The sequence below is a fragment of the Mirounga leonina genome, unplaced genomic scaffold, assembly GCF_011800145.1.
Source record: "Mirounga leonina isolate KUSES-001 unplaced genomic scaffold, KU_Mleo_1.0 Mir_129, whole genome shotgun sequence".
Lineage (NCBI taxonomy): Eukaryota > Metazoa > Chordata > Mammalia > Carnivora > Phocidae > Mirounga > Mirounga leonina.
In genome coordinates this window covers 21,228,843-21,243,193 of record NW_023270323.1, presented here as the reverse complement: position 1 = coordinate 21,243,193, position 14,351 = coordinate 21,228,843, and the positions used below count along the sequence as shown (strand labels likewise).

General features: G+C 42.8%; 1 protein-coding gene across 2 annotated transcripts in view; it reads right to left on the bottom strand.

The window, feature by feature from the left end:
- G3BP2 (G3BP stress granule assembly factor 2) overlaps positions 1-14,219 on the bottom strand; it is a 76,852-nt gene extending 62,633 nt beyond the window's left edge. The window contains exon 1 of one of the 2 annotated variants that reach the window (XM_035004791.1): positions 14,103-14,219. The gene's annotated coding sequence lies outside the window, so the exon portion shown is untranslated. The remainder of the gene's footprint in view (positions 1-14,102) is intronic. The other variant, XM_035004787.1, reaches the window with a different exon arrangement.
- Between the last annotated feature and the right edge of the window lie 132 nt (positions 14,220-14,351).

Below are 14,351 nucleotides of genomic sequence, written 5' to 3'. Positions count from 1 at the left end.
GGGCAGAGGCTCTGCAGTCAGAAACCTCCGATCAAATCCCAGCCACTGAGCTCTGTGACCTTCAGCAAGTTACTTTACCTCCCTCCTTCGAGTTTCCTCTTGCAAAAAGGGGATGAGAATAGCGATATTAAGACAGTTAATGGAGGGGCGCCTGGGTGGCTCAGTTGGTTACACATCTATCTGCCTTGGGCTCAGGTCATGATCCCAGGGTCCTGGGATGGAGCCCTGTATCAGGCTCCCTGCTCCGCAGGGGGCCTGCTTCTCCCTCTGTCCCTCCCCCTGCTCATGTGCGTGCTTGCTTTCTCCCTCCCTCTCAAATAAATAAAATCTTTGGTTTTTTTTAAGATTTTATTTATTTGACACAGAGAGAGAGAGAAAAAGAAAGAGAGAGCACAAGCGACGGGGGGAACGGGAGAGGGAGAAGCAGACTCCCAGCTTAGCAGGGAGCCTGATGCGGGGCTGGATCCCAGGACGCTAGGATCATGACCTGAGCTGAAGGCAGACACTTAACAGACTGAGCCATCCAGGCGCCCAATAAATAAAATATTAAAAAAAAAAAAGACAGCTAATGGAGACAATATACAAAGTGCTTAGCACAAGGACTTGTTGGTACTAATTGCTGGTGTTAGGAAATAATACCAACTACTACCACACGCAGGTAAAACTGAAGCTCAATGAGTCTTCACAACAAGATACACCAAATCTTCTGTCCTCCCACCCCACGTACACTCTGTAAGCCCAGATAAAGAAGAACACAGGTATAATAACGAAACATTGATTAAGCACAGGTCCTATCTGGGCCACAATAAACACCTGATGCAAGCTGAGCCGATCAGATTTCCAGAGTCTTACGGAGTCAGTTACAAAGAGCTGGGCTGTGAGGTTCTGGTGAGTTTGGGCCAGGGTTGGGGCAATGGCAAGCTAATGCCACTTGCAAGCTTAACATAATGGCAGCAGAGAGGCCATGAGTCAGCAGAGAAAACGAGGAGGAGGAAAGAAGCAAGACAGTGGAACAGACTCATGGAAAAAAGCATAGGAAAGAGAATATGAAGCTTGACAGACCTGAACTGCACCCCACACACACACAACCCCCCTACCCCCCCACATAGAGTATCCTTATGTTGACTCTCCAGTTCTCATGAGGCTGGGCTGTACTTCCTGCCTATTTCCTTTAAGATTCCCCTATATCCTTACAATAGAGCCTTCTTTTACCTGAATTCTTTTTTGTTGTTGTTGTTCCTTTAAACAGGAGCGGCTGTAGACTGTCCTAGAACTCAACCTTTACAACCTTCCATGGTGCAATTTCAGAATAATGGAAATAGAGGCATCACAGTGAATGAGGTGAAGGGTGAACCAGAGGGAGGATGTAGAGATGTAGCTCTAAGTGACAGCAGAATATTGGCATCTACATATTTTAAATTTTATTAGTGAATTTTCACTTAAATATGTGAGCAAGAGGCAAGTTACCGAATAAGCAGAGGTCCGGCCTTTGTACCTCAATGGGGCTGTTATTCTATTTCTTTCTTTTTTTTTTAAGATTTATTTATTTATTTATTTATTTATTTATTTATTTATTTATTTATTTTAAAGATTTTTATTTATTTATTTGAGACAGAGAGAATGAGAGAGAGAGAGCACATGAGAGAGGGGAGGGTCAGAGGCAGAAGCAGGCTCCCTGCCGAGCAGGGAGCCCGATGCGGGACTCAATCCAGGGACTCCAGGATCATGACCTGAGCCGAAGGCAGTCGCTTAACCAACTGAGCCACCCAGGCGCCCCAGTAACTTTCTTTTTAAAAGATTTTATTTATTTATTTTAGAGAGAGAGAGTGTGAGCAGGGGGAGGAGTAGAGGAGGAGGGAGAAGGAGGGGGAAAGAATCTCAAGCAGATTCTACACTGAACGCAGAGCCCAATGTGGGGCTCCATCTCAAGACCTTGCAATCGTGACCTGAGTGGAAAGCAAGAGTCAGACGCCTAACCAACTGAGCCACCCAGGCGTCCTTTTTAAGATTTATTTATTGGGGTGCCTGGGGTGGCTCAGTTGGTTAAGTGCCCAACACTGATTTTGGCTGAGGTCATGATCTCAGGGTCGTGAGATCGAGCCCCATGGCGGGCTCTGTGCTGGGCACAGAGTCTGCTTGGGATTCTCTCTCTCCCTCTGCCCCTCCCTTCCCCCTCCAACCCCCCACCCACGCTCTTGCTCTTTCTCTCTAAAATAAATAAATAGTAAGGTGCCTCTTACTATTTTTTTCTTTATTTATACCTTACTCATTTTGTGGAGGAGATGGTACACTCTAGTAGGAGTATTTGACAATGAGAAGGATTTGGGAAGGCTACCGATATATCCCTCTATATTCCAGAATCTGGAATATCCAGGCTATCAGGGACTCTCAAAAAGACGTGGCTGCAAAGATAAGGAAGAAAGAAAGGTAGTACCTAAACTTGGGAAGACTTTTGGATCTTTCCCCAAGACAAACTCATGTGTTAAGGGTAAAATTTGTTTCCAGAATCTTATCATTGTTCTTTTCTCAATGTGCCCTTCCTAAGTTACCTGTTGCCACAGGATACTCATACTGCCTACTCTGAAACCCACTCAAGTCTACCCTTCCTGAATATTATCTAATGGTCCTCTCTTCAATTAAAATGTTTATTCTTGCAAAGCATGGCTCTCATTTAGCATTTAAGACATATGATAGAAAAAAAAGATACGACAGAATTAATTTATGCTAATACATAAAGGACCGTTTAGTCTAATGATGATGTACTTTTCCCACTGATATTTCCACTTTTTTTTTCCTAGAGAGAGAGGAGAATGAGTGGGAGGAGGGACAGAGGGAGAAGTAGACTCCCCACAGAGCAGAGAGCCCGATGCGGGATTCGATCCCAGGATGCTGGGATCATGACCTGAGCCGAAGACAGATGCTTAACCAACTGAGCCACCCAGGTGCCCCTGACATTTGCACTTTAAAAGAAGATATTTGTTGATCCAAAGTCCTTCAAAGCATACTTTTATGCACTGTAATTATTGGGTTAGGCAGATACTTTTTGATCTAGGGGTCTTTTCAGGGCCTCTTAACCCACATGGTCTTCCCCTACTGGAATATATATTACATAAAGGCAGACATTGTTGTCTGTTTCTAATCATTGTTGAATCCTCAGTGCCAAAGACCGTGCATGGCATAGTAGTTGCTCAAATAATGTTTGTTGAATGAATAAATGGTGATGTCAGGATTCAAATCCAAGTCTGTCTGGCTTTAAAGTATAATGTTCATTCTACTATATAAAATGGTCTTTTTCTTATGCACAATGAATCATGGAACACTACATAAAAACTAATGATGTATTGTATGGTGACTAACATAATTTAAAAAAATGGTCTTTTTCTTACAATGAATCTTGTCACCTACCTTATATTAAGAGGAAAAGAGAAGATAAATAAAGGAAAGGAAGAAGAGAGATGGTATCAAAGTGGATGAAATGAAATTCAGGCTCAGGCATTAGCTGCAATATGGGGCCCGCTGGGCTTCTTCTCCCAAGCAAATCAATAGTTTTGTCAGGGCTCTAGATGTTTCTCTTCCAAAACTGTTTCTATTTAATATCTTTCCTAAGTTTCTTATTATTTGTGATTTTTAAAAATTTTTATTTTATTTTTTAAACTTTTATTTTTTATTTTTTTTTAAGATTTTATTTAATTATTTGACAGAGAGTGAGCACAAGCAGGGGGAGCAGGAGAGGGAAAAGCAGGCTCCCCACTGAGTAGGGAGCCTGATGCGGGGCTCGATCCCAGGACCCTGAAATCATGACCTGAGCTGAAGGCAGACGCTTAACAAACTGAGCCACCCAGGTGCCCTTATTTGTGATTTTTTTTAAAGCATGCTTGTTAAAAAAATAATTATCCAGTGGAAATGATGGAACAGCTGAAAGAGGAAAACATTACCTAGGATCTTCCTACCAAAATACAACCACTCTGAATTCACACCTTTGCTTCTTCCTATGCTTATATTTTATTTTTATTTATTTACTTATTTTTAAAAGATTTTTATTTATCTTAGAGAGAGGGAGCATGTGCACGAGTAGGGAGAGGGGCAGAGGGAGAGGGAGAGAATCTCAAGCAAACTCTCCCCTGAGTGCAGAGCCCAATGCAGGGCTTGATCACACGACCCTGAGATCACGACCTGAGCCAAAATCAAGAATCAGATGCTTAACCCACTGAGCCACCCAGGCGCCTCCCTATGCTTATATTTTAAACTTAGCTATTATCATTCAGTATATATAATTTGAATCCTGATTTATTATTTTTCTACCATCACTTTTTGTCCTGTACTGATATTATTATTCCCTGATGTTCAGTGTAAAATCCTCAGTTAACTGAAGTGAGACTTTGCTGCCAATTGGTATTAAATTTTCATAATCTTACATACTGATTCTGTGACAAGGGAATTTTAAAATTCCAAGTATTATCACTGACAGAAGAGGAAAGGTTTTTACAGTTCCCTCTCTCTGTTAAATATTTTAAAAACTGCAAAGAATCAATAAAACATACAGTTGTGTTTATTTATAAGACTGAGCAAATGCCATTATTCTCTAACCACTTTCTCCTCCCAGATCTTTCCAAATGATTATCCCTGGGGGAATGAAGAGCCATTCCCCCAAAGAAGAACAAATGTCTTAGACTCTAAGGGGGTGAATATGCCCAAATATAAAGAAATTTGCATCGAGTTCTTATTTAATATACACATAATGCTGTTTTAGTAAATGGTCCTAGAACAACCACTCCTCAGTTGTGTAGATTAATACAGCATAGAGGTAGTTTTAGTTGTATAGCTGAAGAGATGCCAAAGGATTCGAGAAAATATAGAATTTCCAAACCAGTAAAAGGTAACTAAGGTGTAGTGACTATTTATTACCTGTTCTATTTATTACCTGTGTGACTACAAGTGGTTTAAAAAAACCCAAATAAATAAAAACCTGTCCCCACTAGTTGGGGAGGGGTATTTTTAAGTATCAACCATGTTACTGGCTTCTTGGTAGATGTTTTACAAGCATTATTTAATCCTTACAGTGATGCTTCTAGGTTGGCAAGTTGCTTATTCTGTGTTTATTCTTCCTTCTTTACTATAAGAATCTTTATTTATTTATTTTTTGGCCCTTCACCTTTGCTCTTCTTCCTTTCCAGAATAAGGATGCCATGCTGGAGATGAAGCAGCTAGCTTGTCACCACCTCAAGCCGGGGATGGCTGAGCAGAAAGATTCCAGCTTAGACCACGGATGACATCTTAGAGCTACTCCATGCCAGCCCTGTTCTTCCTCCCTCCTAATTCGTCTAAGACACTCTTGGGTTTCCTGTGATTTGTTGCAGCACACGGTCATCCCAACTGACACAGCAATGTTAAGTCACTTCCCCAAGGCGACACTGTCCAAAAGTGGCAAGATGAGAATGAAAACCCAGGTCTGTCTCGGTTTGCAAACAAAACTTGCCTTTCTGACCCAAGCCATGCTGAAGTCTCTGGGAAATAGGAATAAGGATTTCTAGCCTTTCAGGAGGATAGGCACACAGGAGTGTACCTATAGCAGCACCTCTCCCAGAGGACAGACACCCAGTAGTTTGCTGAATCAGGAGTTCAAGAACCCAAGCACAACTGTTTTCAGTATTCTGCTTATACGGAGCTATTTTAAGTACTGAGAAAACACACACACACACACACACACACAACTGTTTCTGTGGGTGTAATACTCTAGCTGCAGAGATTAGTCAGCAGTTCCATTGAGTTTCTCAGATCTCTCGCCACTCTATCCCCTTCCTCTTCTCTGCCTCCTCTCTTCTTCATAGAAGCCCTTCTCATCTTATCAGTCAGCTCCTGCAAGCCCAGCTCCCCACCCCGTCCCACCCCCCAAAAAGGAGGAGGGGGCCTATGGATTCCAAGAGAAAAGCTCTATGAACAAAGTGGCTCATTCTGCTGGGGAAGACAGGAGTTAGCCCACAGGAGGGGCCATCCTTCCCAGATTGGCAGGGAAAAATCAAATACAGGGAGCTGAACAGCAATCCAGAGGAGCAGATTCTAAAAGCTCCAGGCAGGGGAGCTAAAGCTGCAGGAAGGCACTGAATCCTGCAAGGACACAGTGGAGCTTAGAATCGCTCATTTCTATTACAAGGAAATGTTTTAAATGTGTAGTTTTATTGATTTGTTTTGAAAGGTATGAATTATGAACTTTGTAAAAACAAAGATCTTGAAACTTACTATACCATGAAATAAGTACCAAAATACCAGGAGAGTCATTTTGCTCTGACCCAGATACTAGAACCAGACCTAGATAGCAGGGCCCTCACAGGAAGGAGACTGGCTGCGGCAGTGACCTATTGGGACCTTGGACTCTGATCTACTTAGGAGTCACTATTCACATACCTGGGGAAGAGGGAGCAGTTTTAGGACTTGGGTCTGGAGCACTTGGGTCCAACAGGCTATGGTCCTGCCCTGGAAGAGCCATGTGTGTATGAGAATATTGGAGGTGGGGAGAGGGTAGTGGGGAGAGCAAGCTGCAGCTCTTCTAGCTCGTAATACTACCTACAACTAGGGTGGTGTTTATGAGATCCCAGCAAGACAGCATCAGGGAATGGTCAGGCTGAAGAGACTTCTCTTCTTTGCCTCTCTGCTCATGATCTTCTAATCTTCCATTTCTCTGCAATGGACACCTGAGCCCCTGGCAGAGAATTATGTCCTTAACCAACTCCCTCTTTTCTCAAACCATCTGCCTGTGTTGGTAATACTAATATCAGCCTTTAACTAATATCTGCAAGTTACTGAGCCCACCCCCAATTATGTGTGATGTATTCAACAACCACAGGCCATTGGCACCTCATAGTCAACTTCATTAAAGGGCTGGAATTGGGGAGAGAATGGACTTTGGAGGTGTGAGCTGGCTTTGAAAAGTTCTGGTCCGGGTCAGCTAACCATCCTGCTGGCCTGGCGGCCCCATCTACCTTCACAGACTGTATTCTGATCTCAGGAGACACCCTACAGAGTCCCCGGGCACCCCATCCCCTCACACGTACTCACTTGGGCCATAGACTCAGACAAATGAATTAGGTCAGCTGCAACTTGCTCTGGGATCATGGATTGCTGGTAGACGTGGCAACGACTCCATAATAAACCATCTTAAGCTTCCATGGAATCTTGGCATCAGCCAGGATTGTGAACTTCAAAGGATTTGGTCTAGCAATGGACTGAGACAGTAAAAACCCCATCCTAACTATTCAAGACCGGCCTGTTGGGCTAGCTGGAAGATCGTGGGTGTGGTGAGGAGGTGAACGCAAATTCTCCACAGTGGGCAAGAGTGCCGGGGCCTGGATCTGATAAATCCGTCCCTCAATAAATCGTTTTATAAAAAGTCCTTTGGAACTGAAAATGGGATCTCCCAATTTAGATGTTTCCTAAGTAAACAATTTGGTTTATTGTATTTTCTCAAAAATGAAAACACACCTGGACCACATTTTTTTTAAAGGGTAAAGATACAGCTTTGCTTGTAGACAGAAATACAACGCAATGTGAAGTTACTTTTATTACATAATGCAGTATGATCTTTTGAACCTTTTGCAGAGAAACAGAACTGAGGCTAGCAATATGTTAGTAGCACTGCTGAAAAAATATTTTTCAAAAAAATTGGCAAGCAGTCAAGTCCATTAGGGCATAGTGAACATCTATTGTTTTTTCTATCCTGATAAACTTTCCCCTGGCACAGTATTCCAGATTTCCTTTGAAGAAAGTCCCTGTTCCCCTATTCTTATGCCTTATGCTTTGAGATGAACTGAGGACTCTCACTGCTGGCTTTGGAGGTGGGCACATGAATCAAGGCCAATCAATGTATCTCATGCACTGGGCTATAGGAATTGACCCAACATGTGGGCACATGACTCAGCCAGATGCAACGAGTCACGAGGAGAGAGGTTAGGAGTCTTCAATGATGAACTTGGACCTAAAAGATTACAGGACTGACGGCTGTCTTGCCCCTGTATGTAGCCAGAGAAAGAAACCGATAAAAAGAGCAGAGCCCAGGGCGCCTGGGTGGCTCAGTTGGTTAGGCGACTGCCTTCGGCTCAGGTCATGATCCTGGAGTCCCAGGATGGAGTCCCGCATCGGGCTTCCCTGCTCGGCAGGGAGTCTGCTTCTCCCTCTGACCCTCCTCCCTCTCATGCTCTCTGTATCTCATTCTCTCTGTCTCAGATAAATAAATAAAATCTTTAAAAAAAAAAAAAAAAAGCAGAGCCCAGAAATAGAGGAAGCCCAGATCCTGGGGACATTGTCTTGATGCCCCAGATTAAACCATATCTAAAGTAACAGACTTTCCAGTGACATCAGTCAATATAGTTTCAGTTAAGTATAATTATAGAGAAAAATCTTTATAGTTCAGTTTTTGAGAAAATGATAGCGCACAAAGATGATCTGGCTCGCCATTCCAACCTTTACTGAGTACTTACTATGTTTCAGATATTAAAGTAATTTTTCCTTTTTTTTTTTTAAGATTTTATTTATTTATTTGACAGAGAGAGACACAGCGAGAGAGGGAACACAAGCAGGGGGAGTGGGAGAGGGAGAAGCAGGCTTCCCGCGGAGCAGGGAGCCGACGTGGGGCTCAATCCAGAGACTCCAGGACCATGACCTGAGCGGAAGGCAGTCGCTTAACCAATTGAGCCACCCAGGCGCCCCAATAAATAAAATCTTTAAAGAAAAATAATATTTTGAAAAGCACTTCACGGGACACAATAAGGATAAAGATATGTACACTCTCTACATACTGACCGGGAACAATCTCCAAGATATATTAAATGGGATAAAGGTGTAGAACAGCATATATGATGTGCTACATTTATTTATGTTATTTTAAAGAAAGAGAAAGACAGAGGGATTAAATATACATATTTGACTATCTAGAAGGATAAACAAGAACGGTTTACATATTGATTGCCTGTGTAGCCAAGGAATTCAGTAAGGGAACTTTTTACTATATACCCTTTTGTACTTTTTATTTTAACCATGTGAATGTATTACCTGTCTTAGAAAAGGAGGAGGAAGGGAAGGAGGAGGAGGAGGAGAAGAGGGAGAAGAAAACCATTTATTAGTGTGAATCTCCAAGCAAGGTAAGCTGACCATTGGGAGGTTGAGATGGTTCTCCCAGTGCACTGAGATCTAATCCTAAAAATACAAATTCTTTCTCCCACAGAACATTTACCTTTACATATGACTAAACATGAATTATTAAGTTAGTCATGAAAGGCCAACAAAATGGGGCGCCTGGGTGGCTCAGTCGTTAAGCATCTGCCTTCGGCTCAGGTCATGATCCCAGGGTCCTGAGATCGAGCTCTGCATCGGGCTCCCTGCTCCGCAGGAAGCCTGCTTCTCCCTCTCCCACTCCCCCTGCTTGTGTTCCCTCTCTCACTGTGTCTTTCTCTGTCAAATGAATAAATAAAATTAAAAAAAAAAAAAGCCAACAAAATATTCATCAGCTAAAATTAGCATGTTAATAAAATTTTCTGAGGACCCTGATACAGACTCTATTGAGGAAGCGGGGCTGCCACGCAATGCTTAGCAACGCTGCAGAATTTCTGCTCCCATGCACACAGGCTGAAAGCAGGAATTTCCTCATCTGGGGAATTCATTCACCCACTAGAGTTACCAAGTGCTTACTATGTGTCAGATACTGTGCTAAGCATATAGCATAAAGCATTTCACAAAAGGACTAAAATCACTGCCCTATGGACTTACATTCTGCTGGCAAGGAAGATATAGACAATAAAAAAGATAAAGATGTTAAATATATACTATACTCCATGAGTCCTACAATGAACGTTTTTTTCACATTTTATGAGATCTGAAATTGGGATGCATCTTTTGGTAGATGCATCTGACAATTGGGAGGGCTTAATTTTTTTCTTTCTCAGAGGGACACTTAATGGTGTCTTAGGTCTGATGAAATATAGGAAAATAATACATATGGGAAAATATTTGGGAAATATTTCCCAAATAATACATATGGGAAAATACCGTATCACACTGACAAGTGCTACAGAGGAAAATAAGCAGAGCAGAGGGAGAAGAAGGAGTATGGGGAAACTGCAACTTACAACAGTCAGGAGAGACCTAGGTAACATCTGAGCAGACTTAATTAAACCGGTGAAGGAGCCAGCCATTCCTCTATATGATGGAATAGCAGCATCCCCAATACAGGAAAAGAACAAGGGGAGAGGGGAGAGTAAGTTTCAGAAACACAAGTTGCTAGTGCAGCTAGAGTGGAGGGAATGTAGCAGATGAATTCAGGGGGATAACAGAGGGGCCAGATTATATAGAGACTCACAGGCCATATTTCTACTTAGTGCATGATCATTGCCTTGAGGGTACAAGAGGCTGGGTAGTATAGTACCTACGAACACAGGCTTTGGAGCCAGATCTCGGATTTATGTCTTACCTCTGCCACTTCCTAGCTGTATGACAGCAGGCAAATTATTCTCTGCTTGTTTCACCATCTGTAAAATGGAGCAACTCTCACTACCCACCTCCTAAAGTTGTTGTGAGGATTAAGTATTTTATGTAAAACATTTTGGATAGACAGAGCCTGGTAAATAAGGCACACCACCTACGTGTTTAACATTGTTATTATTGATTATGAATTTCAATAGCTGCCTCATCATTAGTAATTTTTCTGTATGTTGTTTGGTTAATGGACAGTAATGCATAATAGTATCAACAATGTTTTTGGGGGCACCTGGTTGGCTCAGTTGGTAGAGTATGCGACTCTTGATCTCTGGGTCACGAGTTCAAGCCTCATGTTGTGCGAGAGTTGACTTAAAAACAAAAAACAAAACAATGTTTTTGGACACTGACTTTGCAGTAATTAGTCTCTAAAGACCTGTGTCTGGTGTATTTCAAATACAAATTATCATCTCATCTTTCTAAGCAGGTATAGACAATACTCAACCACACCACCATCCCTCCAACCAAAAAACAATCTTGTGTAATTATATTTCATTGCTTTGTTGAGTTTGCCATGAGAAAGTAAGGATGGGGAAAGTGGGCCACTGAAGAGACACTGAAGTAGGGGATTGTAAGGAAGCAATTTAAAAAATGAATTTCAAACCAGTTAATTTTGTTAGTTGCTTTGTTATCAGGTTTGGTTTAAAGAAAAACCACTTTTATTCACCCAAGTTAAAATTTTTGATTATGTGTATTTTAATGATTTGTGGCATTCTTATCTGGAACGTTTAGATTTATGGAACTCCGAAGTATAAATGGCGTAAGTTAGGTAGTCACAACTTTTTCATGTTTTCTCTTCCTTTATTTAAGAAACTTGAACATCTATCATACTAAAGGAATTATACTAAATGATTAACGGGTACAAACAGGAAAAAGACAAGATCCTTGACTTTTCTCTATAAAATCAGTGGAAGTACATTTATATGTAACTCCCTTTCTCTTAAATAAGGAGTCCATTTCATGGCTATTCCACAGTCATGATGCCTCTGCTCCCCTTTCAGACCCCAAATGAGGGACAAATTAGCTACTGTATCCTCTCTACTTCCTCTTTTTTTTTTTTAAAGATTTTATTTATTTATTTGATAGAGAGAGACACAGCGAGAGAGGGAACACAAGCAGGGGGAGTGGGAGAGGGAGAAGCAGGCCTCCCGCCGAGCAGGGAGCCCGATGTGGGGCTCGATCCCAGGACCCCGAGATCATGACCTGAGCCGAAGGCAGACGCTTAACGACTGAGCCACCCAGGTGCCCCGCTCTCTACTTCCTCTTGAGACTGGAAGTAGTGAGCAGCTCCACCCCTTGCCAGACACCAAGACAGAGGCAAGACTCTGAGGTCAGGGGCAGAATGAGGGCTCAACCGTCACCTCTTCTGGACGCAACTGTCCATCCCTCCTGCCCACAGTCCTTCCCGCCCAGGGGATGCTGTCAGGGAAGAAAACAGGTCAACTGGAGGGAAAACTCACAGTATGCTGTTACTGACCTACAATAGTCACCAGTTTAAAATGAAGCAGGGCACTTTGACAAGGTCGGTGCCTTAAAAGAATTTAGCTAAAATGTCAAAGCACTGTTTTTTTATTATGAAAGAATACATGCAGTAGATATCCATGAGCTCCACTCCAGATTATGGGGTAGAGTGAGGCACAGGAAGGTGAGGAGAGGCTCAGGAAGGGGTGGGGCTTAGAGACTGAGTGAGGTTCTCGGCACACAATTACTTGGGAATAGCAATGCTGAGCATTTATTGGTCACTTTTTTAGGCTGCAATAAAATGCCCCCACGGAAAATGTCTGAAGCAAATGTCAAGCGTCCAGTTTTAAAGCAGAAGACAACGCTTAGTGCAGTATGATCCCAACCATTCTGCAAGTCACCCAAGCTTAAAACCTTGGCAGCAGGATGGGGCGCCTGGGTGGCTCAGATGGTTAAGCGTCTGCCTTCAGCTCAGGTCATGATCCCAGGGTTCTGGGATCGAGCCCTGCATCGGGCTCCCTGCTCTGCGGGGAGCCTCCCTCTCCCTCTGCCTCTGCCTCTCTCTCTCTGACTCTCATGAATAAATAAATAAATAATTAAAAAAAAAAACAAAAACAAAACCTTGGCAGTAGGAAAGCAACCTGCACCATAGCCTCTGTGATATCTGTTATCTACAATTCCACCTCACAGATGAAAAAAGGACCCTCCTCCTCGGCATAATATTCATATATCCATAATGTCTTCTTCATTTATCCATCAACATCACCTTTTATGACAGTGCCAACCATACAGAGATACAAAAATGAAAAACATAGTCCTGCCCTTAACAGTTTGGCTTCACAAGCATTTATTGAGTGCTTTCCACATATTAACTGCAAAGGGCTATCACAGACATATGTATCTGAATTTCAGGGAAAGTTTTTCAGATGACGCCAGAGTTAAGTCTTAAGGAACCAGTAGGAGTTTCCTTGATGAGGAAGTGGGAGGGGAAGGGCATATCCAGGCATAATTGCAGAGTATGTGGGGGAGGCGGGAGCTGGAAAGATAGGAGCCAGAACATAACAGGCCTGTATGCCAAGCTACAGAGACTGGATTTTATTATGGAGCAGGTGGACAACCACCGGAGGATTTTAAGAAAAGTACCAACATGGACAGATGTTTTGTTGTTGTTAGGCTCATCCAAGGGTGACTGGACTGGAGACTGGACTGGACAGAAGCCAGGGCTTGAATGCAGACAAACTAGTTAGGAAGCTACTGCTATAATCGTGGTGAAAAATGATGAGAACATAAACTATGTCAGAGGCAGAGAGGATGAAGAGCATGGGACCTGTTTGAGAAATATTCTATAAATAGAAATGAAAGGACTTGAATACTGGACATGTGGGGGTGAAATCCAGAACATAAGATTCCTCCCAGTGTCCTCCTTCTAGCTTAGGCAATTATTTGGCTAGTGGTACTGTTGAGGGTGGCAAGACACAAAGAAGCATATTGATTTTTTTTTTTTCCTTTAATGGAGGCTGGGGAAGATGATGAGGTCAATTTTAAATGTTGAATTTGAAACCTGTAGGGGCTCCAAGCGGAGAGGTGTATGAATTAGTAAGCTAACTCGACTCTGTGCTTTTTAAGCTCAAGAAATTTACAAGAATACTCCAGGAGCATGTGTACCTACCTGGGCAATCTCATTTCGAAAGGGACAGGGCATTCCATTTTGGAAAAAAATGACATTTTTCATGTTTAAAAAAAAAACACTGAAAATGCAGGGGTTGAAAGTTAATAACAAAATATTATGCTACTAGCTGCCAAACTGACACTACAGATCAATGTATTTTCTCTAACAAACTAAATGCAGGCAGGGTTCGATCGGTTTCCACCTCACACCACTTGAAAAGAGCGGCGTACCTGGTGTTAGGATCTAGGAATTCCTTTTATAACAGGTTTGAAGAGCAAGAACTGAGAAATGCGCCCTCCGGTGGCAGTGGAATGAGGGGGCTCTAGCACCCTTTTTACCACCAAACAAAGCCCTGTAAAGAAATGCAATTTACTAGGATCAGGAGGCCATAAGGCTCATTCTGCCAAACCGCAAAACAAAACGAACCCTCCCAGGGGCCGGGACCCCTTACCTGTCACGTCAGCCGAAGTAAAATTTCACTTTCGACTCAACAAAATACGACCCCAGATTCGATAGCTTGCAGTAAGTCCCTTTCGGCGACAATTAAACACCCCGCAAGCCAAAACACGTACACTACCGGGATTCTCTCCAGCCGGCAGGGCCGGGCTTCGACCACGTGGGTGGTTGGGGCCAGCAGTAGCTACCCGCGAAGGGCGGGAGTAGGAGGCGTGTCTCTGCCGAGGGAGGCGGGACCTGCGCA